Consider the following 27189-nt stretch of genomic DNA (forward strand, 5'->3'; position numbering starts at 1 on the left):
ACATTGCCGGTGGCAGCAAACACCAGCCGGCGGCCTCTAGCCACTGTCGGTGGTGGGTGGGGATGGTCTACAAGCCCCACACTGCCTCTCAAGGGCAAGATGCAAGTGTTTGGTGCAAAACCAGACACTAAACGGTCGAGTTCGAGGATCCTGAGGCAAGGCGCGCGAGCCGAGACCTCCGGGAACTCCAAACGAACACAAACATGGATAATCACCGAGTGTTCAAACGGTGACGTCCAAGTCTTGAGGACGGTCAAAAATGGGGTGTCTACAGTTGCCCCTCTTTGACAGAACTCGAAAGTCTTAACAATGACGGGAGTGAATGTCAAAGCCCAGAGACGACCCATTTTTGACAAGGCCGAAGACTTAGACAAACATGCAAGACGATCAAGATATGCGCCCGAAGGCAGGGGCAAAATGCAAGACAATGCACGGAGCCGAGCATAACTTATGATCATGCACAGAAAGCTGTAATGAAGCAAACATGCGACAGTTTTAAGCTAACACACACCAAACTACACTACAATGCAGAAAGGATGTGAGAGAATTATGCAATTCTCAATATGTCTCACTCGGGAGATACAATACCTGTGCGGCTCGTCTGGTTACACCAGCCTCAAATGAACCGTACATACAATATCGTGCCTGAAAAGAAAACAAACTTAACAGGTACAACATTGTTAGCAACATGCATGACAATGCAAATGTGGATGCAAAACGAAATGCAATATATACAAAACAATGTATAAATAATGCAAATGAAGATGCAATGTAATTGAAACAATGCAAGCTACATGCAAAGCATTTGAATCGTGATCCAATCACGAACGGTTCGAAACCAAACCTATGTCAAATAGATTGATGGAGATAACAAGTCTGTCTACCATAGAACGGTCAACTGAACTATGAGTATTGTAGACAGACGCAAGAACAAGTATTGGGTGGAATTGACATAAGCGGGGAAACGACCCGCTGGAGAAAGGACTACGATCCTAATGCCGGATGCAAAAATTACACTACAATGTAATATGTAAATATGGCACGTAGGCCAAACCAAATCTTGCCTAGGAAAGGCATGTACGCATACAAGCCATGTGTAACACAGAAAAGGTGCCGCAACCCTCAACCAACATATCAGCGTGGAATCGGCGCGATACACATGCAGAACTGTGTTTTAACATGAAAAGTAAGGGCACATATCAGACCAAGCTCAACTTGGAAAGGCGCAAGCCATAGGCGGAAGGTGATGCAATGAATGCATGCAATCTACAATGCAATATCTACAAATATGCAATGGAATGGATATGGATACAATGGATATGGCACGCAAGCCAAACCAAATTTTGCCTAGGAAAGGCATGTACACATACGAGCCATGTGTAACACAGAAAAGGTGCCGCAACCCTCAACCAACATATCAGCGTGGAATCGGCGCGATACACATGTAGAACTGTGTTTTAACATGAAAAGTAAGGGCACATACCAGACCAAGCTCAACATGGAAAGGCGCAAGCCATAGATGGAAGGTGATGCAATGAATGCATGCAATCTACCATGCAATATCTACAAATATGCAATGGAGTGGATATTTACAAATATGCATGACAATGCAATGCAATGCGACCTACTGGGGAAAATGCAATGGATGCATGCAAGCTACAATGGAAATGCATGACAATGCACTATGATGCAATGACTATGGTTGCGACTTTCCCTATCTTACCAACAGGGTGATATACTAGGTTGGTTCAGTATCCAGAACTGAGGCGTAGACACGCCGCCTCAACCTATGGGGCTTCCATACAGATTTCAAGCCGAGGGTAAACCCCTGGGTATTTAAACCAGACTTTAGTCTCGGAACTCCCGAACCTTTGCGTTCTAGGCATAAGCCATTCGAACTCTAGTTTCCACCGTCCCAGTTGGTCTTCTAGGAACTCACCGCAAACATAGGCAGGTGGCTGTACCAGGCCACCGAAAGTCGTTCGGGCACGACAAACACCAAAGGAATTGCACCTTTAGAGGATTTAAGGTCTCCTAGACCGGAATGCAAAATGTATGCATGACAATGCATGTTTTTTTTTGAAATGCAAATGATGTATGAAATGCATGTTGCATGGAATGCGCGACAACACACGGCTTTCGAAGTGTACGGCAACGCGAACACTAAAGGTCTTACACCTTCCAAGGATTTAAGGTCTCCTAGACCGTACGTGTTTAAGGTCTCGCCAGACCATGCGTGTTTAAGGTCTCGCCAGACCGTGCGTGTTTAAGGTCTCGCCAGACCGTGCGTGTTTAAGGTCTCGCCAGACCGTGCGTGTTTAATGTCTCGCCAGACCGTGCGTGTTTAAGGTCTCGCTAGACCGTGCGTGTTTAAGGTCTCGCCAGACCGTGCGTGTTTAAGGTCTCGCCAGACCATAGATCACTGTGGGATGATGCGCAAAATAGCGCAATGCGTTAGGCAATGCGAGTGCACAGGACAGTGCGATGGAATGCATGCAAAATGCAATGAGATGCGCAAAACAACGCGAAATTTGAAATGCACAAAACAGTGCGATGCGCAGAACAACGCGAGATTTGAAATGAACAAAACAGTGCGATGCGCAGAACAGCGCGAACAATTTTGAAATGCACAAAACAGTGCAATGCGGAGAACATCGCGAGGTTTGAAATGCACAAAACAGTGCAATGCGTAGAACAGCGCGAGGTTTGAAATGCACAAAACAGTGCGATGCTAAGTGCGACACGCATGCCACACGGAGTGTAAATGGGCTCAAATGCGCAACAACGCACGTATTCCGGAATGCATGACAATGCATGGAATGGAAATGCAATGATGATGCATGAGAAATGTGCACGACAATGCAAAGGGGTGCGTGTTGCGACGCATGTAACACGTGCATAACAATGCAAATGTGTGGTGCATGACAGCGCGATGTAATGCATTGAAGTAGTGTGATGAACTCGTGCAACACACATAGGGCAACTTTTGAATTTAAAAGGATACAAAAAGGATACACCTTGCACGAATTCGAGTGCCACGCACTGGAGACACAGCCCGAAGTCAAAACGGAGGCCGGTTGAGCGTCGGAGATGCACTTTCTTGAGCTATGATGACCGAAAACTTCTCATATGGCCTAAACAAGGCTGTGGGAACACCACCGGCCGGGAGGGGAGGCCACCGGCTGGCCACCGGCATCAAAATAATTCCATCGGCACAAAAAAGTGCCGGCCGGCACAAAACATTGCCGACCGGCAAACAGTTGCTGATGCGGGGCAGTTTCGACTTTTCACCTTGGGTGTTTTAAAATAGGGCTTCAAGCCCTATTTCCTTACTTCTCCACCGCCGAAATCCCTTGCTCTCTCTCTCTAGAGTGTTTCTCTCTCATTTTTCGCCCGTTTCTTCACGTTCTATGCTCGTTTCGTCGTCGGATTCGCGATTTCCTTCCCGTTTCGGACATTTTCCACCGATCACATTTTCGTTTCGGCGCCTCGTTTGGTGTTCTCGCCTTTTCGGGGTTTGTTCCCCTCACTTTCCTCTTCATTCCTGTGCCTTTTCACATTCCGGCCTTCCCAGTCATTTTCGACCCTCTCGGGAGTTGACTTTTTGGTTGACTCTTCGTATTCCGACCCGGTTTTCCTTTTCCGAGCCATTTTCACATCATTCTCTACATGGCGGATGACATTCCATGTGACGGGACTCCCCCGGACCACGAGATGGATCCCGGGGTCGAGCTCCTACCACTGAGCGAGCGCCCGTTCGACCCGGCGACCTACCGGCCGGCGATCCACGTTCTGCCCCCCGACGGCCTGCGTCAGTTCCGGAGCTTCGAGAGGCATGTGGCTCCTGAGCTACTACTGCGTGAGCCTACCTCCCACCTTTCATTCGGCACTTCCGAGGTAACTCTCTCCTTTCTGCTTTACTTTCTGCAATGTAGGATACAAAACTGCCATAGTTAGTTGTACTCTTTAACTGCTGAAATCTGATACACTATAGACCGTAGTTGACTGTAAACATACATACAACTGATATCTGCTTGAGACTGACACATGCACACACACTGCACTAGCCCTGAATCATTCAAACACACTACACTCACTGTATTTTACTGCATATACACTGGCACCCAGTATTCGTCTGAATCTGTTAAATTTGCACATAGGCTATATCTGCTCTGAAACACCCAAACACGCTGACACAGCACACGTATTTCACTGTAAGCACACCGGCACCCGGTATTTTCCTGAATCTGACAAACTTGCATACATGCCATATCTGTCCTTTCAAAACTGCATTTTGAATATTTTTTGTTTACAGGAGGGTTCCCATACCATTCGCGGGTATGGGAATACTGGTGCACAGGAGTGGTATGATGAGCTCCCTGATGCGGTCCGACGCATCGTGGACCGAGCGGGCTTCGGCACCTTCTGTCGAGGGCTCTCCAGGTTGTCCACATGCAGGCCTCTCCTTGCCGCTCTGGCGGAGAGATGGTGGGACACCACCAATTCTTTTCATTTCTCTGCTGCAGGGGATATGACGATGACCCCTTATGATTTCTCGATGCTCACAGGCATCGGGATGGGGGGTGATCCGATCCCTTTTGACATCGCGATGGATGAGTGGACCGCCGCTCAGGTCCATCTACTGGGGGAGGCGCCACCCCTAGCTCACCCAGGTTTCGTCCGATACTCCTGGTTCGACATACAGTTTCGGGTTCAGCCCGTATTGGAGGAGGAGGCACAGATGACCCCGGAGGACGTGGAGAGGTATGCTCGCGGCTTCCTCATGTTCCTGTTCGGGACTACTATCTTGGCCGACCGGGCGAACATCGTGCCTCTCTGTCTTCTCAGCGCACTGGTGGACGTCCGGGACATCCTGCACTATGACTGGGGCGGTGCTGCTCTGGCCACCCTTTATGGATATATGAGCTCGGCTTCGCGCGGCAGCGGCCAGCTACTTGGAGGTTACTGGCGGGCTTGGGAGGTACACTTCTTCTCCGCTTTTTCATTTCTGTTTCGTACTTTCTGTACTCTGTACATTGCACACACTGTAGTCTGCTTTACACTTGCTGTATATTATACACACGGCACACAAATACATTCTGCTTTACACTGACTGTATACTGCTCACACTGTACACTGCACACAATACACTGCACAACACATGGCTCTGCCATTTCTGCTTTATTCTGCATTCTGCTCCAACTGATGGCCGCACTGACGTCTGTTTTGCAGTTGTGGGTTTACGCCTACTTCCCTAGGCTTGCCCCCGTGCCAGTTGCGGAGACTCCCCTGGCCGTCCCCTTTTCGAGTCGCTTCGATGGGAGATGCACCCGGCGACCACGGGAGACGTTCGGCTTCTTCCGCCGATATTTCGACACCATCACCCCCGCGGAGGTATGCTTTACTTTCAGTTCATTTAAGCTTCGCTTTCCAACTGCATATTTCAGTAACAGTAGGTAACAAACTGTCTGTCATTTTCAGATCACATGGCGGCCGTGGGCTCCTATGCCAGCGGCGATGCGGGGTCGGTTCCCTGGTGCGGAGGAGACCTCGCGTTTCCGGATTTTGCTTGAGGGCCCGGTCTGTCGGGCTTGGTACCTGGGGGAGCGTTTTCTACGCCAGACCCTAGGGTTACCTGAGCAGATAGTCCCGGTTCCCCCTCCTGCAGACATGAGGGAGACCGAGGGGCTCACCACTGAGCAGTTGGATGATTACTCCATCGGCTGGGAGGAGGCTGGTTTCCGAGGCACTGGCGACTATCAGGAGTACGTGCGGACGTACCTGATGCGCCCCCTGAGCGGCCGTCGAGCAGAGGGGGCCAGGCCTGTGGCATCGGCGGCTGGGGCCGGAGCGGGAGCAGGGGCTGGATCTTCGAGGAGGGCCCGGGTCCGTGGCAGGGGCGGATTGCAGGGAGGACGGGGAGTTGGCTGGCCTGCCCTGCCTGCTGTACTGACTTTCCAGGGGCAGGGTGGGTCGACCTATCAGATCCCCTTCGCCCCTCCACCGGTTGGTCACGAGTTCATCGACATCCCTGACCTACCTCCGGTATGTTCTACTGCATTTTGTACAGTTATTCATTTCAGTTTACTTGATATTCCACAGAATATTGATGCATCTAATACTTTTGCAGGCTTCTTCTGGGTACACCCATCAGTCGTTGGCGATGAATGCCTCGATGATAGGGATGCTCCAGCGGACATTTGATCTCCTAGCCCTCTACAGCATACCGGTATGTCCTTCTGACATTGGCCTCAAACCATTCATATACTGCTTTACATAATCTGATTCATGGCACAACACCTGATACACTGATCTCACAGCATCTGATACACTGCATTCTGCACTGTACTCTGTACCGATAAACTGCTCACGGCATTCCTACACTGTATTCGCACACTGTATTCTGCACTGATAGACTGCTCACGGCATTCCTACACTGCATTCGCACACTGCATTCTGCACCTTTAAACTGTTCACAGTATACTGATGCATTTCCCTTTTTGTGTACTTTTTCAGCCTCCTTTCCAGATTCCCATGGCAGGAGGTGCTCCAGCCGGACCTTCTGTCACTGCTCGGGGGAGAGATGAGGAGGGCAGGATATTTCCCCGTACCAGGGGAGGGCGTACTCACGTTGGGAGCAGCTCGCGAGCTCCAGTCCCGGATGATGACGATGACGAGGAGTCAGAGGCGGAGGCAGAGGCGGAGTCAGAGTCATCAGAGGAGGAGACCGGAGACGGTTCTAGCTCGGGCTCTGACGACGACACTGATGATGCTCCTGGACCCTCGTCCAGGAAGAGGACTAGGACGGACTGACGGCCCCCTCCCGGGGTGCTTGACATGGATGCAGATTTTTGCTATCTTCTTCTTTTTTGTACTTTTGTTTTTTGTTGGTAGATAGATTACCTTGTACTGCCGCAGGCAGATTTTTGTTTTCTTCGAAACTTTGTACTTGAAAAAGATTATGAAATGAACAGATTTTTGCTTAAAAAATGTTACATTTGCATATCTCATGTATTGCATCGCATCTCATCATGCCACACCTCCATGTAGATGAAATTGATTGGTTATCTGAAAATTGAACACTCGCACTGTAATAACCAGATAACTTAAACAGCCAACAGCCAAAATGACCCAAGCAACCCACTGCCTGATCCTTAGACACACAGCCCTTACTCTGTTAGGGATTAATCTGCATACAGCCCTTAGCACAGCATTCAATTCATTCTGCACACGGCAAATTCTCAAACAAACAGCCCAATCTGACAGGACGGACCTCAGAGATGGAACCGGTTGGAGTCGAAACACGTTCAAATGTAGAGAATGGCACAGCATTCTGAGCATAAATGATTTTTGAAATTGAATGAGGGTTTTTCAAACCGAGATATCGAGCCTACAACTGAACACAGCGGGGAGGACTTAAATATAGGTACACGACCTAAACACAATGAGACACTCTCGGAAAAAAAAACCTGAAACAAAGGTTGAGGCAAACACAATAAACGACACGACATACAGACGTATTAGCAACAACGGAGGGACCTCAGATCACGAGGAGCCAGTTCTTTTAGGCATTGTTTCCCACCATTTCTGATTTGTGATTCTCACATCACTCAACTCTCAAGCTCGGATTTTCTCTCGAAACCCTTTTTCTTCACTTTTCTCTCAACTTACACCTCTCTATTCTTCATTCTCTCATTTTCCATCCCTCCCCAGGGTGATTGATGAATGAACAGGAAGTTGCGGGTTCACGCCCGATGCCGTTAGCTCACAGCTATTTCTTCTGGCGGGCATAGCGCTCTTCTGACAAGTACGTCGATGACGGGGGAAAGACAGAACGCCTGGCTCAACTGTGCCCCTAGTTCATCATTTTAACCATTCTTTGTTTTTGCTTTCTACTAAAACAGTTTTGATCAAAATGAGAGTCGGATTAACGTACTTGTTCGATTTTTGATTTGAAAAGCATGCAGGTCAGGCTGCAAGCACTGAAAATTTTCCTTTTTTGGGTCCAAGACAATGGTCCAGTTTTGGAAAATGAAATAGTTTTCGAGAAAATAGTCAACCTCAGTAAAAATTTTCAAAAACTATTTTTGCAAACAGCTGATGCTCAACAGGCATGGAACTTACTCTTCGAGATGCACAACCTCAGATCGGAGGCAATGGAAAATTGCCCCTGGTTTGAAGGGGGGTGGGAGGCAACGGAATGTTGCCCCTAGTTTGAATGGCGTCTCACGATGGCTTGTGGCAACGGAAAGTTGCCCCTTGTTTGGGATGGTGCCGCAGCAATCCGCAGACAGTCTTCATTGGCGGTGGTCGAGCTCTTGGACACAGCGATGACGAAGACGGTCACAACACATATATGGACACAATCACCTTGAAGGGTGTTGGCCACTGGACTTTGGAGATGAAATTGAAACCATTGCATGGACTGAGACGCTTATGAAAGCGTTGGGGGCTGGACTTCAGGGTGAAGTTGCCTACGTATCCCAAACATGGGAATCAAGCCTTACGTAGTTCCGGTTAAGGTACACTCGGGTATTTTAACCTTCACTTTGTTTGGCTCTTACTTTTGCCAAGGCGCCCAATGCGGGTTTTCGACCTTGCGAGCTTCTTTTTATTTTCTATTCCTTCTTTTTCATTTTTTTTTCTTCTTTCTTTTTTTTTGTTCTTTTCTTTGCATTTTTTGCTTTTTTGTATTTTTTGCTTTTTTTTGTATTTTTCTCTTGCTCTAACTTTTGCCTGGACCGCCCTTCCGGGTTTTCGACCCAGCGAGCCTCTCAAAGGGTAAAAAGTGTAGCAAGTCCATGCCAAATGGTTTTTTGAATTGAAGCCCCTCTGTATCTAAGAGAACGACTGTTGCACTGATTTGCGGAGAACCCATCCCGATTGCTCCACGAGCTTCTTTCGGCGAGATCCACTCCTTCTGATTCAATTTATGCGCCTCTTGGTCGAGGGCTGCTTCAAAACTGGCCACACGGGCCTTCTCTGACAATCGGCCGTTTAGATGTTCTGAACGGGTCCAAGGTTCGGAGCGGGTGAGTCGAATCTTGAGGCCGAGAGCGATCTTAGGCTGTGTAATCTCAAGAGCGATTCCACACAGGTCTTCGCAGGGCCGCGTAAAACATTTGTTTTTTGAAAGTTTTTAAGAAAGCGACAAATCGCTCGTACCGAAGATAGTGTGGAACCAATCTGGATCAGGCCAGGATCCTTCCCAGTACTCACGCCGACAAGCATGGTTTCATTCATAAAAAGGCTTAGCACGCCTTTCTTTCTCTCAAAACGATCAAAATTTGCAAAACCCGAGGAATTCCTTCCTCTTCGTTTTCATCACCGCAGTGTTCAAAAAGTTTGTTTTTTGGAAAACTTAGGTTAATGCAATGAGTTTGGCACGCAGGGGAGCAGGCAGGATGTAGTGTCAGCCCGATCAAATTCTCTGGCACTTATGCTGAAAGCAATCATGAAGTTTGAGATAGCAGCAGCTGTTTCAATCGGCTCTGTTGGTGCAACTGGCTCCTTGGCAGAAACAGACTCAAAACAAAAACAGATAATAATTACAAAACAAAATGGTGTTCGGGGCGACATCCCCAGAATCACCTGGTATTATATACAACGGGGACTGACTCGATACAATCAGACGGACCCTTAAGCAAAAAAAAAAAGACTGACTCAAGACAAAGAGACAGACTCAAAACAAAAGACTGACCCGATATCCAAGCCAGGATTTACAAAACTCGATTTCACCGATGCTCAAAAATGCGTGCCAGACGCTTCACCCAAAATGTACAAAATGTTGCCCGCAGGCGGTTCACTTTACATACTCGCAGTATCTGAGCCCTCAAAATCCAACAACTGAGTGGTGACGGGCTTGCCTGAGGTGGGTGGTAGGATAACCTTGTTATCAATCAAATCCTACACTTCATGACGAAGGCGGGAACATCCATCGGTACTGTGACCGGACTGTTGATGGTACGCGCAGTACAAGGTGGCATCATGAGTGGTGGGGAGATTCTTCGGGAGTGGCCGGGGCTCCAAAGGCTTAAGATGCCCATTCTTCGCCAATATTAACAATGCCCTAGACAAAGGCATGTGGAGGTCGTGAAAGACCCTGCGCCCTCGGGGCAGGTACTTTGAAGCTTGAGAATTCTTGCCAGATACGCTAGTGAAAGGGTCGGCTGGCGCTGCCTTGGCTTTTTGAACCTTTCCCGGTGCAGGGTTGGGAACTACAGGAATTGTCTGGGCATGACGGGGCCCATCCCGGTTTTCTATCTGGCTTGAACTGCCTTTGGTTGGAGCGGGGAAAGCATCATCTACAGCTTTGGTCACTATTGCAGATGTTTGTTGCTTGTTCATCCCTCTGACTTTCAGAGCCTCGACTGCCCACAGCAGTTGCTCAATGGGGTCGGCATCTACCTTTGCCTTATTCTTTCCTCTGGCCTCAGCCTGATCAAGGGTCGGGGTTGATGTTGGCATGTCGCGGCTGTAGCTGGAAGCCACCTCTGGCTGGCTGAGCTCTATCACAATCCGCCCCAGTAGCGGGGGCTCCTGTGGTACGAAATTCCCGGCATATGACGTCGTTGGCGGTGAAGCCGACATTCCATAGGCTAGGTCTGCCACAGACCTTTGGAGATCGCCTATCATCCCCATCAATTCGAAGGTGGTGGGCTCACGAGCCTGGTATAACTGGGGAGCCCAAATCGGGTGCACAACGGGCGACCTGGGCGGGTATGACATACTGATGCTGGCCTCACTCTGCGGAGCGGTCCCCTGCTCCGATGCAGCCGCCATAACCACAACTTCTTCTGAACTTTGTGCCGCCATAAATCTTGCCTCAGCAAAGGGGAGACCCTGGCTATTCTGTATCAACTCTGCCACTCTCTCAACTGAAAGGAAAAACAGACAGCATTTCAGCCCAAACTGATCAAACACGGGTGTAGCCAGACAACTGTACCCTACTGCTGATCACTGTTCCCAGATTTCTGTTCCCAAAAACTGAACCCGATACCCGCAGATAACTGATTCCTGATAACTGATTCTCAACAATACTGATTCTGGTGCCCTCGGGCCTGATACTCAAACTCGCAAACTGGTATATGCGTTCCTGTAGAGATACACTCTAAAAGCACATAGCAAGTAAGTGAGAGTCAAAACACCCCTATGTTGGGGTAGGGTTTCCCTGTCCTATTTTGTCAGGAACTAGGGTTTCACTACGCACACAGCGGTTTCAAACAACCTAACATCGGGTGAGCAACCTGTCCTAGTTTGGAAGGGTCACTATAGATTCCGAATATGCACTAGGTCGAATGGTCAAAAAGGGTGCCCCGGTAAACCGGGGTTTGTGTTCCCATGCTATTAGAGCCCATAGCCGGTCAGCCTTATGGACATGCCTTGACAAGACAAGCCTCCGGCAAACCGTTCAGGAATGGCAGATAGCAAACACCGTGTTCCTAGGCGCACCAATGCACATGCAATGCAAAGAAACACATAAATGAAATCAAAACGGGATATCACGAGTTCGAGTCAGGCTCTCTAAATCTCCCCAGCAGAGTCTCTAGAAACTGTAACAGCGCCCGCGGGCCTCATGCTACAGTTCGGACTCGATTTGTGTCGCGGTTCTTAATCTTGAACCAAAGAGTCCAAATCTGGCAAATCGTTTTGAGAAACAGATTTTTAAAAAAGTAGTGCCAAACATGGACTGCTTTGCCAGATACAGAGTCGCCACCTAAATATTTTTTATGGGAGAATTTAGGAAACCCTGACTCGGTGCCGAAGGCCACATGTCCGTCATCACCGGAGTTGTCTCGGCTCGGGAGCTTGGGTACGATCGGGGAAGGTCAGCTATGAGCACCCCCTTTCGCCCGGTCCGAAGACCGGCCTCTACTAACCATGATATCCGATTTTGAAAAACGCTATGTGTTCTTATTCCATTTATTAACCTAGAATTACTATGTTATGCGCGCAGCAAACAAGTATAGACTAGATTGTCTAATTTGGAAATAAACATTGTATATCCGTTTGGTTTGAAAATGCTTTGGAATTTGCTACTCGCAAGTAGGCTAAAATACGGATTTCAACGAGTTTTTCCAACTCAAACAATCCAACCTTCACCCACAGGCATTCAAGCAGTTATAACACATAAGCATCTAGCCACATGTTAAGCATGCTGTCATGGTAACATTCACACTCATGCGATATGCTAAAGCGGAAATACTTACATCGTACTCCGTGCCAAAACAAAGAACTCGTTAGCAAACATGCATGATCCAAGTCCATGTTAAGTGCCTAATGCATCGCATACAAAGTGTTGCTAGAATAGGCTCGGCTATCCTAAACATGGCATGTGAGAATGCACAACTATCACATATTCAGTTTAGAATTTGAAGTACAAATGCGGTTAGCGTGATGTACCGAGCCTAATGTATGTAATACAAAATGCATGAATGCACGCATGCATAGCATAAGGTATGCTGAATTTAAACATGCCCTAATCTACCATCATAAGCAGGTAAATAAAAGGGAAGAAAGACGTGAGGTTGGAAGACATACACACACTCACGCACACTTATTACAGATTTGCCCTCGCTCGGAGGGACCGAATAAATATTACAAATTAATTAACTACGCAAGATAATTAATATTACAAATTGCCTAATTTAATTAACAAATTAAATAGACTAAGAAAAATAGTAAAACGCCTCGAGAAGCGCGCCGCCATGCGCAAGCTGCCTCTGTTTTCCTTCCTTTCCTCCTCTGGAGGCTGTCAAAGTCTCAGGACTACTCCCTTGGACAGAGAGGATCACCACCGGCTGATTGAAATTGCCACCGGCAGTGTGGTATGGCCATCGGCACAAAATTGAATCTGTCGGCAGAGAAATTGTTACCGGTCGGCACATTACACCGCCGGTCGGCAGAGCATTCCTGCAGAACCTGCAACTCACAGCAACAGAGGGCAAGGCGAAGCATGGCAGCACAATTCAAAGCATGTATGCATCAACCATGTCCCTTATCATTGTAATGACTCAAAGAGGCATGTGCCTCGATTCTCGGACCACCAATCACGCATTTCCATGCATGATGGCCCAAAGAACCAAGTATGCAACTTTGATTTCAAATGTATGCAAACCAATCAAACAAAACTCCCAATCCCTATCACCCAAGTCAAAGGACAAGGAATGCATGCAAGATGCAATGCAACCTAGGCATACAAGCTAAGGATGCAACATGACATGACAATGAAATTATGCAATCATGCAAGCATACATATGGCAATGCAAATAGATGGAAAGGTGGTCTTATACATGAATTAGGCAGCTCTAATAAGGCCTAAAACAGTGGCCAAAGTACTAAAAAGTGAGGGCTAAATGGCATATACACACACATGCACATAAGGACCAACACTTAAGCGCAAATCAAGCAACATTCAAGCACACTTGAAAGGGACAAATATGAACAATTAGCATGCATTATAAGCTTTGAAATCATGCTAATACAATCCTCAAGGATCACTTAAATGGCATTCAAATGACTCAAAACAAAAGCATGAATAAGCACCAAAACATGGAGCATTGCTACACAAGCTTATGAGGCATTAAAGAGACATGCAAGGCAATCAAACAAGCATGGAAATGGGACTGAAATGGCATATAGAATGATCCCAAATCACCAAAACAATGCAAAGATGCCATACTACACATGTACATACTCAAGGCCAACAAGCCCAAATACAAAGGAGCTATATCAAGCATGCCAAAATCAACCCAAACACTTATGGACAGACCTAGAACATGGCAAAATAAGCACATAATCTTCACAAGACTAAGCCTAAAACATGCTCCAACAAAGGCTAACAACCTAAGGCACATTAAGGCATAAACAAGGCATTACATGGCAACTATGCTAAGCATGCATGGAGTTCCAAAACCAACTTGAAATCATGTTATATTATGGATATATAAGCATGAAAAACAGCCCAAACATGTTCAACACACACTCAAACATAGGCTTCCTTAAGAGGCCAAAACATGCCCTTTTCAAGGACAACAAGGAGAGGGGGTGGCCCTCTCCTTCTTGGGACTTCAAGGCATCATCTTCACCACTGAAATCCCTCAAGATTTCAGTGGTGAAGAGACCTCAACACCAAAATCCCGGAACTAGCACAAAATGGCTCAAAATGAGGCCTTTTAAGGCCTAAGGGTGGTCAACAACCCTCAAACAACAAAACACTCTTAATAAACAATAAAGAGGGCCTAAAAACAGAACTTTTTAATGTTATACAATAAGCACAAAAACAGCTCTAAGATAGGTATAAAATCAATGCAAAAATGGGAGAAAATGGGACTAGATTCTCACCCTTGATGACCTCTTCACAAATGGTGCTCCAATGGCCTCCTTGAGCTTGAATCCAACACCAAAACTTCAAAACAAACTCTTTAGAACCTCAGCTCCGAGAGGAAGGTGAAACACTAGGTGTTTGTGTGCAATAGTAAGACACAAAGCACCTAGTGAACAAATGAAAGGGAAAGAGAGATAGAAAATATATGTAACTCAAACCCTAAAACCAGAGCTTCTCTCTGTCTTTTTTCCTCTCTAAAATGTCTAAAGTCTCTCCTCTTTTCTTGCCTTAGAGAGAGATCCCCCTATCTATTGTAAAGCTTACAAGTTAAGCCAAACTAGAGGGCCATCCCTCCATACACGTGTATGGAGGGAAAGTCACTGCAATACAGCTGCCTAAAAATATCTCAAAAAGAAATTACACAGTAACCGGCCGGCCAAAAATGCCATCTTGGCCAAAAAGAGTGCCGACCGGCACAAAATAGTGCTGACCGGCAACAAATAGTGCCGGCCGGCAATAAACATTGCCGGTGGCAGCAAACACCAGCCGGCGGCCTCTAGCCACTGTCGGTGGTGGGTGGGGATGGTCTACAAGCCCCACACTGCCTCTCAAGGGCAAGATGCAAGTGTTTGGTGCAAAACCAGACACTAAACGGTCGAGTTCGAGGATCCTGAGGCAAGGCGCGCGAGCCGAGACCTCCGGGAACTCCAAACGAACACAAACATGGATAATCACCGAGTGTTCAAACGGTGACGTCCAAGTCTTGAGGACGGTCAAAAATGGGGTGTCTACAGTATGAGGGTTGTGTGGCACTTCGGCCAATGCTGCGACGCCCTTCCGGCCGCTCCTTCCCAATCCCATTCCGGGGATGTGTTGTAACTTGTTCATGAGGTAGACGGATTGAGCACTGATGTACACCCCCTCATTCACAGCCATAATATTCTGCACCACTCGAGCATCAGCCAAAGTGAACCCTGATAAGAACACATCCTCAGTGCCATGCTCGATTTTCAAGACTGGCGTGGACACTTTCGGCGGCGGATGGATTGATGAATTCCTGAAGACAATAGCCACCACCTTCCCATGAGGGTACTTCAACATCTGATGTAAGGTGGAAGAGACTGCCTTAACCTGGTGCAACCACGGTCGCCCCAAAAGTAGATTGAAGGTTGCGGGAACGTCCATGACATGGAATTCAATGTTGTGTTGTCCGGGACCAACTTGAGTCTGGATTTTGACAGTCCCCATCACTTCCCTGCTAGTATTATCATATGCTATGATCACCTGAGTAGTTGGCACGATGTCCGCGGGCTTCAACCCGATTGCATATGATGTTCTGGCTGGGCAGACATTGATGGAGGACTCGGTATCAACAAGTACCACCGGTATCCACTTGTCTCTACATTCCACGGAAATGTAGAGGGGTTTGTTGTGATTTGTGCCCTCAGGCGGTAGTTCTTTGTCTGAAAAGGTTAATGCCGGGGAACCTCCTCCCGGAAAAACCAGCCCAACCAGCTGTTCTAGTGTAGTATCTATGGAGAGTTTGGACTTGTCCATAGCAGATAAGACAGCCTGTCTATGTACTCGCGACGCCATAAGCAGTCCCCAGATGGAGATGTCTGCTTGTATCTTCTTTAGCTGTTTCAATACAGCTTCCTCTTCGATCTGCTTCTCTTTCTGTCTTTCGGCTTCTTTGTCTTTCCCAGATGCCTCGGGTTGGTCTAGGTGCAGGGGCTTGAAGTACCGCTCGCTTCTTGTCATGTGATCAACCTCATCGAGGTACCAGGTGTCGTCCGGTTGATTGCTTCCCCAGTCTTCGTCTGTGTGGGCAAGACATAAGTCATCGTCTTCCCACCACATTCCGTTGGCATTCAAAAGGCACCTGTCTAGTTCGGACATGTTTGTACTCACAGCACTTTCAGCCTTCATGCTCACAGCATCCTCTGTTCTTGTGTCTGCAGCACTTCCGATCCCCTCATGGATTTTGGCTTTCCCGGTTCTCTCAGAACCCTGTTGTTCTACCTGCGTCAGTGCAGTGTGTTGTTCAACTTTTCCTGCATTCACAATGCTTCTGTCCTGAGCGAAATTCTTTGTACCGGCGCTCTCCGGCAATATAACCTGACTTCTGGCCCTTCCAACCACAGTTGATACTCTCGCCCCTACCGGGCCCTGTTCTGGTTGGGCTTCTTCCACCACATCTGGTTGATCATCGAGCCATCCAGTGGCCTCTGCCGATTCCTCATAATCAAACCAGTTGACTGCCGCGTCCCCTGATTCTTGGTCATCGAAAAACTGTAGGTTGGCAAAGTCCTCCTGCACAGCCGTCAAATCATTTGCCCCTTGCCCAAATCCATCCCCCTGGATCACACACAGCTCTTCCTTCTCTGGCAATTCTATACCCAGCCCAATCTGGCTTGTTGACAAAGATGTACTCACTTGGATCATAGGCTTCCCCAGCAAAACTCTGTTCAATCCCAGACTCAACAATCCCATTCTTTCCTGAAGTCTGCCCTGCCCCATCTTCGATGGTCACCACCGTCGATTTTGGTTGGGTTGTGGAGATGTCCATCATGCACAAGAAGTCAGTGCAGTCGGGAAGGAGCACCTCCGGCTTAGGTAGATGAGTTGGAGTAATATAGATGCTAGGATCGTAAGACACGACCCCAATCTGGATAAGATTGACTCTTTTGGGAGGTGGAGTTTGGTTGTGTGTAGGGAGGGGGTTGGTTGTGACGTTGGGTTTTTCTGGCAGCAAAATCACATTTTTGTCAACGAGGTCTTGAATCTCGTGACACAGCCTGAAACATTGGTCAGCATCATGACCGTGCTGCTGGTGATATGCACAGTACTTGGCTGGGTTGTGAGAGGGAGGGAGTGGATTCGGCAATGGCCTCGGCTCTAGGGGTTTTAGATGCCCCTTTCTGATCAAGACCCCCAGAGCCTTAGACAAAGGCATGTATAGTGGGGTGAAGGTTCTTTGGCCTCTGGGCTGGTATTTAGTGGTCTGGGTATTACTTCCGGATGCACCGGAGAAGGGTGTGGCTGCCATAGGCCTTGGAAGGGGAGGGGGCATGGTGGCGACCATGCTGACCTCCGAAGCTCTTGCAGTTGCAGCTCCACTCGGGCCTGCGTTATTGTTGCGGTTAAATGTTCTCCGGGGTTGCTCCCTATCCTGGTCGATCAGACCTTGCTTCATCGCATCCTCGATTTGTACCCCCATCTCATGTAGATCCGAAAAGGTGGGAAAGGGGAGTACAATCATCTTCTGCATCAATTTTGGTTGGAGATTGCGCACAATCATCCGGATTTGGTCCTTATCAGTGGGCCTCAAAGTCATCATCGATGCCTTCGCCCTCCACCGAGTTACGAAATCTGAGAAAGTTTCTTTGGGCTCCTGCCTTGTCATTTCGAGATCACGAGTTGTAATCTCGATCTGGGTATTGTACGAGTACTGTGCGACAAAGGCCTCTGTCATTTCATCCCAACTTCTCTTTACCTCATCTTCTAACTTTGCGTACCAGATAGCGGCCACACCCGACAGGGTTCGGCTGAACAGCGAAAGCTTTTGTGGTCGGGTTACGCCCATTGGCCGCAGTATATCTGAGAATAACTGGAGGTGGACCATGGGATCTCCGGATCCATTAAAACGATCAATCTGCGGCATCTTGAATCTATCTGGCAAAGTTACGGCCACATCGGTATATCCGTCCTCGATATCCGGAATAGCCTTTACCCCTTGTGATTTCTTGAAAAGCTTCTCGAGCTTGCTCAGTTTCAGAGCTGTATGGTCTATTTCGAACTCGAAAGGAGAGTCCGGGTGGTTGGGTGTATGGGTTTTGGACAGTTGAGGCGGAAGCGGGGGCGGAGCTGGCCCCGTTGGGAGGTCCGTGTCCTCTTAGACGTTCTGGATATTGGGTAAGGTGTTCTGGGTGTTTGGCAGAGCATTCTGGACAGTAGGTGCTTGCTCGGGTAACGGGACCCCTGGTGGAGTTTGCTGTTGCAGTCTAGTGATTAGCTCAGCTTGCTGAGCCATGACTGTGGCCTGTTGTCTAGAGAACTCTACTTGGCGGGCGGCGTCCTCCTGCATTTGTTTCATGCTCTCTTGGAGCTGGCGCATCATTTCCTCCATTCCGGCTACACTCTGTTGATCCTGCTGACTGACGGGTATGTGTATTTCTACGGCAGAAACTAAAACCTCAGCCCGACTGTTCACTGCTAGGGTAGACCACTATTCTGGTAACCTCTGCTCAGACACACTGCGTCTTCTCGGCCTTTTTCTGACAATTGGGGATAGAGAATGAAACACTGGCTGTCCGTCAACCAGATCCTCGGATCGATTGAGTCGGCGACCTCTTGTCCAAAGTGCTTGGGGAATATCTACTGGGTCGGAAGCAATTGTGCTAGAACTGCCCTAGTAAAAAGATAAATAAAGCAATAAGGAAAGAAATAAACAGATAAACAGACAGCATAACAGCTTAAAGTAAATGCATGACACAAAGCCAGGCATAACAACACACGGTCGACAAGCTGAATACACACTGTCCTCCAACACTAATTATTATCCCTGAATCACTGTCCCCAAAACTGAATCTCTGATACCCGCAGATAACTGATTCTCAAATACTGACTGATGCCCGCAGGCCTGATGCCCCAAACTCATAAACTGATACATGCATTTTCCCTGTAGAGACGCACTCTTACAGCACATAATAGATAAGTGAGAGCCAAAACACCCCTATGTTGGGATAGGGTTTCCCTGTCCTATTTTCTCAGGAGCTAGGGTTTCACTACGCACGCAGCGGTTTCAAACAACCTATAAACGGGTAAGCAACCTGTCCTAGTTTGGAATGGTCACTATGGATCCGAATATGCACTAGGTCGAATGGTCAAAAAGGGTGCCCCGGTAAAACCGGGGTTTGTGTTCCCATACTGGTAGAGCCCACAACCGGTCAGCCTTATGGTCATGCCTTGACAAGACAAGCCTCCGGTAAACCGTTCAGGAATAGCAGATGGCAAACACGGTGTCCTAGGCGCACCAATGCAAATGCAATGCAAAGAAACACACAAGTGTAGTCAAAACCAAATATCATGAGTTCGAGTCAAGTTCTCTAACTCCCCAGCAGAGTCGCCGAAACTCTAGACGTCCCCCGAACGCCCCGGGGAGGAACGAGTCCCCCGTGTTCCGTTTGATATTGGGCTCACTACAGTTCGGACTCTCAAATTGTCACGGTTCTAAGTCTGAACCAAAGAGTCCAAATCCGGCAAATCGTTTTTGAGAAAACAGATTTTTTTTAGAAAAGAAGTGCCAAACATGGACTGCTTTGCCAGATATAGAGTCGCCACCTAAATGTTTTATTTTGGGGAAATTTAGGAAACCCTGACTCGTTTGCATAAGGCCACGTGTCCATCATCACCAAAGTTGCCTCGGCTCGGGAACTTGGGTACGATTGGGGAAGGTCACTTCGTGAGCACCCCCGCTCGCTCGATCAAAGATCGGCCTCTACTAACCATTATATCTATTTTTGAAAACATTATGTGTTCTTATTCCGGTTATTAGCCTAGATTACTATGTGATGCGCTCAGCATACAAGTATAGACTGGGTCGCCTGAATTGGAACAAAACATTTCATGTTCGTTTGTTTGAAAATGGTTTGATGGTGCTACCCGCAAGTAGGCTAAGACGTGGATTTGCCACCCTCAGGTGGGCTTAGAAAACATGATTTTGTCACTATCTAGTGGGCTTTAAAACACACATTTGATGAATTGTTCCAATTCAAATAACCCAACCTTCACCCACAGGCATTCAGGCAGTTATATCACATAAGCATATAGCCTCATGGTAAGCATGCTATTCATGCCAGTCACTCACACACATGCAAGGATGGTAAAGCATAAAACTTACCGAGTACTCCAAGCCAAAACAGAAGCTAATTAGAAATCCATGCATGACCCTAATTATACAGAAATGCCTAATGCAACACATGCAAAAGTGCAACTATAGCAGGCTCGGCTATTCTAAACATGGCATATGAAATGCTACAGCTAACATGTATTCAACTTTGGAATTGAAAATACAATGCAGTTAGTATGATGCGCCGAGCCCGGTGCATGCAAAACAGATGAATGAATGCAAACATGCTATCATACTGTATGCTAATCAAAACATGCCCTAATCTAACCATCATAAGCGGGCAAATAAAAGGGAGAAAGACGTGGGGTTGGAAGACATACATCACACACACGCACACTTATTACAGCATTGCCCTTGCGCAGAGGGTCCGAATAAATAATATACAGTCCCAAATAATTACAGTCCAAATAATTACAAAAATCCTAATTAATTACCAAATTAACTAAGAAAACAATAAACAGGCACGCAAGCCAGGGACTGCCTTGACTCTTTCCCAAATGATGGATGATGCATGTCCGGGTCGCCTTTGCACGGAAATCCACTGTGATGCCATAATTAGCCTCTGTTTTGCAATATTTTTTGGAAAGCGCGCCAAGCCCCGGAAGATTGCTGATTCTTGATTCGCTGCAACAGAGAGCAGGAAAGGGGCATGGCAATATATTTTCACACATGTATGCATGACTACTCTTCAGGGAGTGTAGTCCTCGATCCTTGTGCCACCAATCACGCATCTCGATGCATGATGGCCGAGGAGTTGAATTGTGCAACTCAATATGCAATGAATGCATATGAAAACACAACAAGACCTAACTCCATCACGGATAATCCGGAGTGTCGGTGACTGGGAATTGAGACATGTTCCGTCACTCGAAGTACGAAACGTCCCTCATTTCCCGTGCTCGGGCTAACTCCTATCCCAAGCACAATGCAATATGCATGACATGCATAAATGCAACTAATATACAACCTAGCATGCACAATGCTATGAGATGGCATACATGATGCACAAGGTAACATGGCATACACAATGCACTAACATACATCCTAGCATACACAATGCTATCAAATGAAACGGCATACACAATGCAATATGGGCTTACACCAACATGAGTGGACCTCAGCCGCACTCACATAGGAGGCCATGCGATGAAAATGAGACAACTCAGAATGCGTGCACACATGCACGCAAACCGAGGACCAAACCTAAAGCACGAATGCCACTCTAACAAGACATGGCAAGGCATGGAATATGGCATACTAGCATGGAAATTTCAGCGCTAAAATATGACCCAAAACAGCCCCGAATCATGGAAACATGGCACCCGATGCATGGAATGAGACCCGAAATGCAAAACTAGGCATGCGCGATGACCTATAGCTATACAAAACATGTACTATTTGAACATGAAGTGTGAAGAAAGATTCAAGGAAGTCCCAAAACAAGCATGTTTACAGTTTCAAGCAAGGCCAAACAATGAACACAAATGGGGCTAAGCTAGCATGCAAAAATGGCCCCGAAAGAGAGGTAATGAAGCAAGTGGCAGCTTCTGGCCCTGAATGGATAAGATCCCTTCAAAAAAGTTGAAGAGGGGCTGAAAATGAAGCTCTTTACAGTTTACAACCGAGCCCAAAACAGTGCATAAGCAAGCCTAAAATATTATGCAAAATAAGGCCTAAAAAGAGGCTTAAACACAAAGTGTAAAAAATGGGCCTCAAACAGCAAAAGACCCTTGATCAAACATGAATAGGGGGTCAAAATAAGGCCATTTACAGTTTGGACCAGAGTCCAAAAATGCAAACACAAGGGGCTAACAAATCATGCAAAAATAAGGCCAAAAGAGGGATATAAAGGCAAGTGGCAAATGGAAGCCTCAACCAGTGATGAACCCTTCAACAATGTTGAAGAAGGGCTCAAAATAAACCACTTTACAGTTTATGACAGAGCTCAAAACAGTCTACACGTAGGCCAAAAATACTACACAAGAAATAGGCACACAAGAGCGGTAATGAAGCAAGTGGTAGCTAGGGACCTTAAACATGGAAGGACCCTAAAACAAACATGAAAAATACATCAAAAAAAGACTATTTTCAGTTAGGGTCGGAGCCCAAATATGCAAGCATGTATGGCTTAGAAATGATACAAAAATAAGCTTAAAAGAGAAGAAATGTTGCTCACCCTTGAAGACCAAACTTTAGCAGCCTTTTGGCTTGAGAAAAGGTGCCTCCAAAGCTCTGAGAAGGCCTTCCAAGCTGCTGGAATGGAGTGGTGGTGTGGTGTTAGGTGGTGGTGTAGAAATGAGTGTAGGACTTGAGAGGTTTGAAGCTTGGAAGTGTAGAGGGAGAGAGATACAATATGGGAGCTCAAAGGCAAATTTTCTAACCCTTAAACCAGAGCTAGGAGGCTGGTTTTATAGGCAAAAGAGGGGGAGAAAAGGGGGGGAAAATGGGAGGGAAATGAATTCAAGTTTTCCCCCAAAAAGTTGGCCTCCCGGATACAAAATCTGGGGGGAAAAGAGATGCATATTTGAAATATACCTGCAGCAAGGAGCAAGGCCGGCTGGTTATTGAGGTTGCAGGTAGCTGGCTGGCTCTCCCCATGGTCGGCTGGCCAAGGGTCAAAAGGGTCAATGAGGATTAATGGCCGGCCATACCAAAAAAAGAGCCTCTCATGTGTGTACAACACAACCATGTAGTAAAAAACTGGAGCAAGTGAACCAGGAGAGAGAAAATGCCACTTTTAGAAGGGGTTCAAAAGGGTCAGAAAGAATTACTGGCTGGCCATGTGATATTGGTGGCCTTCCAGGTGTGTACAACACAAATATGTGGTTTGGGGCAAGAAAAAGTGGCCTTAGGTTGGTCAACTTTGGCTTTCAAGTGGGAAAAACGGGCGACGGAGGGCGATGGAGGAATAAAACTGGTTGTCAGAACAATTACTGGCCTCCCACCCTTCTACGACCTTTCCAATAATGAAACTGAGGTCCCTACCAAAAATGAGCTCAAACCGATGCAAAATGGAGGTTCGGGGGCCGAAACGCGCAACCCGAGGCCCCGAAAGCTGGCTGTTAGGCACCGGAAGTGGTGTTCGACCACGAAGTTGGTTTTTCGGGCCACAGTGTCCCTCAAAAGGAAGCAAACAAGATGCATGCCAAAAACCGGAGCAAACGGAGGTGGTTAAGCGGTCCCGAACCGAGGCACATGGCCAACGGCTCCGGAAAACCGGAAACCGGACTCCAAACGGGAAAAATGGCCTACGACCACGAAACGTAGCCTACGGCCATTGAGAGACGATCTACGAGACCTCTCCCTCCCTTCGAGAAGAGCAAACAGAGAAAACAGAGCCTGGTTCGCAAGCCGAGGCAAAGCATGAAAGAGTCCGGAAGTCCGGAGGCAAGGCTCGCGGCTAAGACTCTGAAACCTCTGAACAAGCACGATATGCAACATCACCAAGTGCTCAATCGGTGACGTCTGAGTCTTAAGGTCGGTCAAAAATGGGGTGTCTACACCTTGTGGGTCTAGCACCACAAGGATGGGCTTGTTCTTGAAGTGCTATTTCTCCTTGATGAACCTAATCACCAATCGATCAATTAATGAGGGGTGGTGCACCGTGTACCATGTCATCATGGATTGCATGCTCTCAAACTGCCTTTGCATGGGCTCTGTCCATTGCACTGATTGGTTCATAATTGGGATCTAGACCATCTCAAACAGATTATCCAACCTTGTTCCATGTTGACGAGAATCATTATAAATCTATTCGAGAATTGAAAGCTCATCCGGAGAGATGTCTAGGCTTGATATCAGCAATAATACATTCTTCCTCCTCAAAACTTCCAGATTAACCTGTTTTTGGCCATACAGGCAAAGAAATCAGTGAATATGCAAAGGCTACAAATGTTGAAAACAAGTAGGCGCTGTTTGTTTGGTTGGATTAATAGTCCTGGGTTTATTAATGCCTTACAAATTACGATTATGTATCCTATCCCACATTTGGAATGTCTTAGATTAGGAGGGGGATTAGTAGAATCCTATTCTATCCCTTTTTTCTTTTTCTTTTTTTTGGGGGGGGGGGGAGAATCACTAGACATAGACTAAATGGTGTAATGACCGTAATTTGAGGATATTTTTGTCTTTTAGCCTCTAATCTGGACACCCTATAATCCCCCATTTTGTATCCCATTACCCTAGTTCCTCATATGGGGGGATATATGGGCCTGTCAATCCAAAAATTCACTTTGTATCCAAATATGAGATTCGAGATTGACTAAAGATACATGATCCAATGGTCTAATCCCACAAACAAATACAACCACCTTAGTCTACTCATAATCTTAACATGTGTCATTGATAGATTCATCAGACTAATTGTAGTTACTATACTACTAGTAGAGTCAATGTTCAAACCCTTCTCTTAGTAGAACCATCAAAGAGTGGCTGCAGATCATCCTTGGGATAAATCAGCGTCCTGAGAACTTTTATGTTGTCTATGTGGACCATTTCAAAGATATACAGCAGTGCCTCATAAGTTTTTTTCTCCTCTGCATCAAGCAATAATATTTAGTTAGAATCAGTCCATCCATATGTAGGACATTACAATGAGCAATTGAGTCCTCCTACCTATATATATATCCATACAATTGATATAGCGTTTAATTACCTATGAGTTTGTAGCAGAGATCGAGTTTCCTCTTAAGATGGTCGTGTATGATGTTGATCTTGTAAGTAATGGTGGGTAGGTCCTGCAGATGCTGCATATCTGAAATTATATGTACATGTAGTCTCAAGAAAGAAACTACATATGTATATAGGTCATGTAACATTGTTTCAGTGACAATTTTTAACCTCATATATCCATTAAATTCCACCAAGGTTAATTCTCAAAATCATAGATTTGTTATTGAAGTTGAAACGCCGCCATTACATATGATCAATTGCTATAATTTTTGTACCCCTAAATTGATATTTTGAATAAGGTAATGCATAATTAATTTTGTTTATCAAATAAACATTGATGATGCATTTTATGTAACTGCATTCATTGACAGCAAAAACATACCTATAGGCAAAGTAGATCTGATTTGCACAAGTAAGCATGCCTCTAACGGTCGAATAGACAGCAATTGGGATAGTGGCCATGGCTTCTGACAAGGCAGGCATATCCTGTGTGACGTATGAAGAGGGTAGCTCCATCAACGCCACAATGCACCGGCTCAAATCCAACATGACCGTGATTAGTTTGCTTAGTTCATCAAACCAAAATTTCGGTGCGTCAATGTGCTCCATGATGCGTGGTAATCCCTTAAGCATTGCCATTGATTTTGTAAGTACGTTTGATGTATGAGTCTGAACAAGGAGCCATAAGTGTCCATTGTACAATGCAAAAGCTGATAACGTTAACACCAGCCTAGCATCCCATGAATAGCTTGATAGCATGTTAAACATTAAGGCTGCCACTTGATGATCATCTTTGCCTTCAATACACTTGAATAGTATCTGATAATACATATTAAAATGGATAAATAGTAATGTAAATAGTTAATTAGATAATTAAAAAAACAAAACTAAAATAAATAAATCTCTAGATGCCAATGAATTGAATAAAATAAAAATTAAAAAAAAAATGATACAAGTTTTATAGGGATGATATAGGGAATCCAATAAACGCCTCTTACCCTTGTCTTTCTCTCATGATTGGAGCATTTCTTACATTGCATAAATACTATAAAAGGACATGCATGCATTTTCGTACCATGTATTGTATTATACGAAATATGAAATATGAAACAACTGTAATTCTGTATGTGTTAAAATAAATTTATGAGCAAAGTTATACAAAAACCCATTTTTTTACCTTATTTTTTTCCCTACCAAATACAAAGCAATGTGACCCACATTAATAAATTTATTAGAGATCCACTCACTTTGTGTCTAGATGTGAGAAAATAGAATAAGAAATTCGATTATATGTAGCATTTTTCTGAATTTATAACCTCCCCCGTAAGTCGATCAATTATAGGATGCACTGACTCAAGTGAGTGTTGGCGGCCTTTGTCATCCATCTGTTCCACGTGTGCATCGATGTCCATGCTCTACAGTCAAATCACAAGTGAATTAATTAGCAACGACAATGAAAAAAATTGCAGATTTATATAATTTGCTGCATTGCATCTCTTTTGCTTAAACCAAATGATGATAATAATTAATGATGGCATTCATTTTTGCAGCACTTGATGTTGACATGAGTGGAACATAAACTTCATTTGTTTAAGGAAGAGGAGGATTAATGTAGAATTTATATTTATACCGTCACGGAGCTTGGAGCATGCATGCCAGAACGGGTGAGTATATCCTCAACGATTTGAAAAATAAATCTGACGTTGATTTCATGGCCATCTGGAGCATGAGTTGCCTGAATTTGCTTCATCAGCATAGTGTCTTCGGTGCCCTTGAACATAATTCGGTCACTTTTGATAAGTTCCTCGGAACCTGATGTCATCTTGGCCATGTTAGGCTACGTAGACAAAAGCAAGACAATGCAAAAACTCTTTCTAAAATTAGAATATGAAGGCTTGTGTTGTGTGCCTTCTTGCAATCTGACTCGCCCTTTATATAGAACTCATAAATGAAATTTAAAAAAAAAAAAAGAAAAAAAAAAGAAAAGGCATCTGCTAAATCGACTTCCTTGCTTGCTTACAGTGAAATTAAAATTCCCCGACAATAAAGTTGAAGCCTAGGCTTTTTTCAATCACTCTACCCCCACATCTTTAACTTTCAATGTGGGTGTCCAAGAATCTTTGGCCAGTGAATTCACTGTGATTTGTGTGTTAGAGTATAGCGACCCCGGTCTTTTTCCATTTGATTATTGTATCCGGACTTAGGTTCCGTAGATTCTGTCATTGTATAATTGTTGTTGTTGTCCCTTATTTTCTCATTTGGAGTTATAGGATGTGTTGGA

The 27189-nt window shown here is 46.0% G+C and overlaps 1 pseudogene across 1 annotated transcript in view; it reads right to left on the reverse strand.

Annotated features, from left to right (window-relative positions):
- LOC145823083 (protein SIEVE ELEMENT OCCLUSION B-like) overlaps positions 1-25739 on the reverse strand; it is a 48676-nt pseudogene extending 22937 nt beyond the window's left edge. Inside the window, exons 1-4 of the transcript XR_014365204.1 lie at positions 25265-25739; positions 24892-24990; positions 24639-24772; positions 23741-24077 (exon numbers count right to left, since the gene is read on the reverse strand). The product of XR_014365204.1 is annotated as a protein SIEVE ELEMENT OCCLUSION B-like (transcript). The remainder of the gene's footprint in view (positions 1-23740; positions 24078-24638; positions 24773-24891; positions 24991-25264) is intronic.
- Positions 25740-27189: the final 1450 nt, after the last annotated feature.

The sequence above is a fragment of the Camellia sinensis genome, chromosome 1, assembly GCF_055761805.1.
Source record: "Camellia sinensis isolate YWXY chromosome 1, ASM5576180v1, whole genome shotgun sequence".
NCBI classification, from domain to species: domain Eukaryota; kingdom Viridiplantae; phylum Streptophyta; class Magnoliopsida; order Ericales; family Theaceae; genus Camellia; species Camellia sinensis.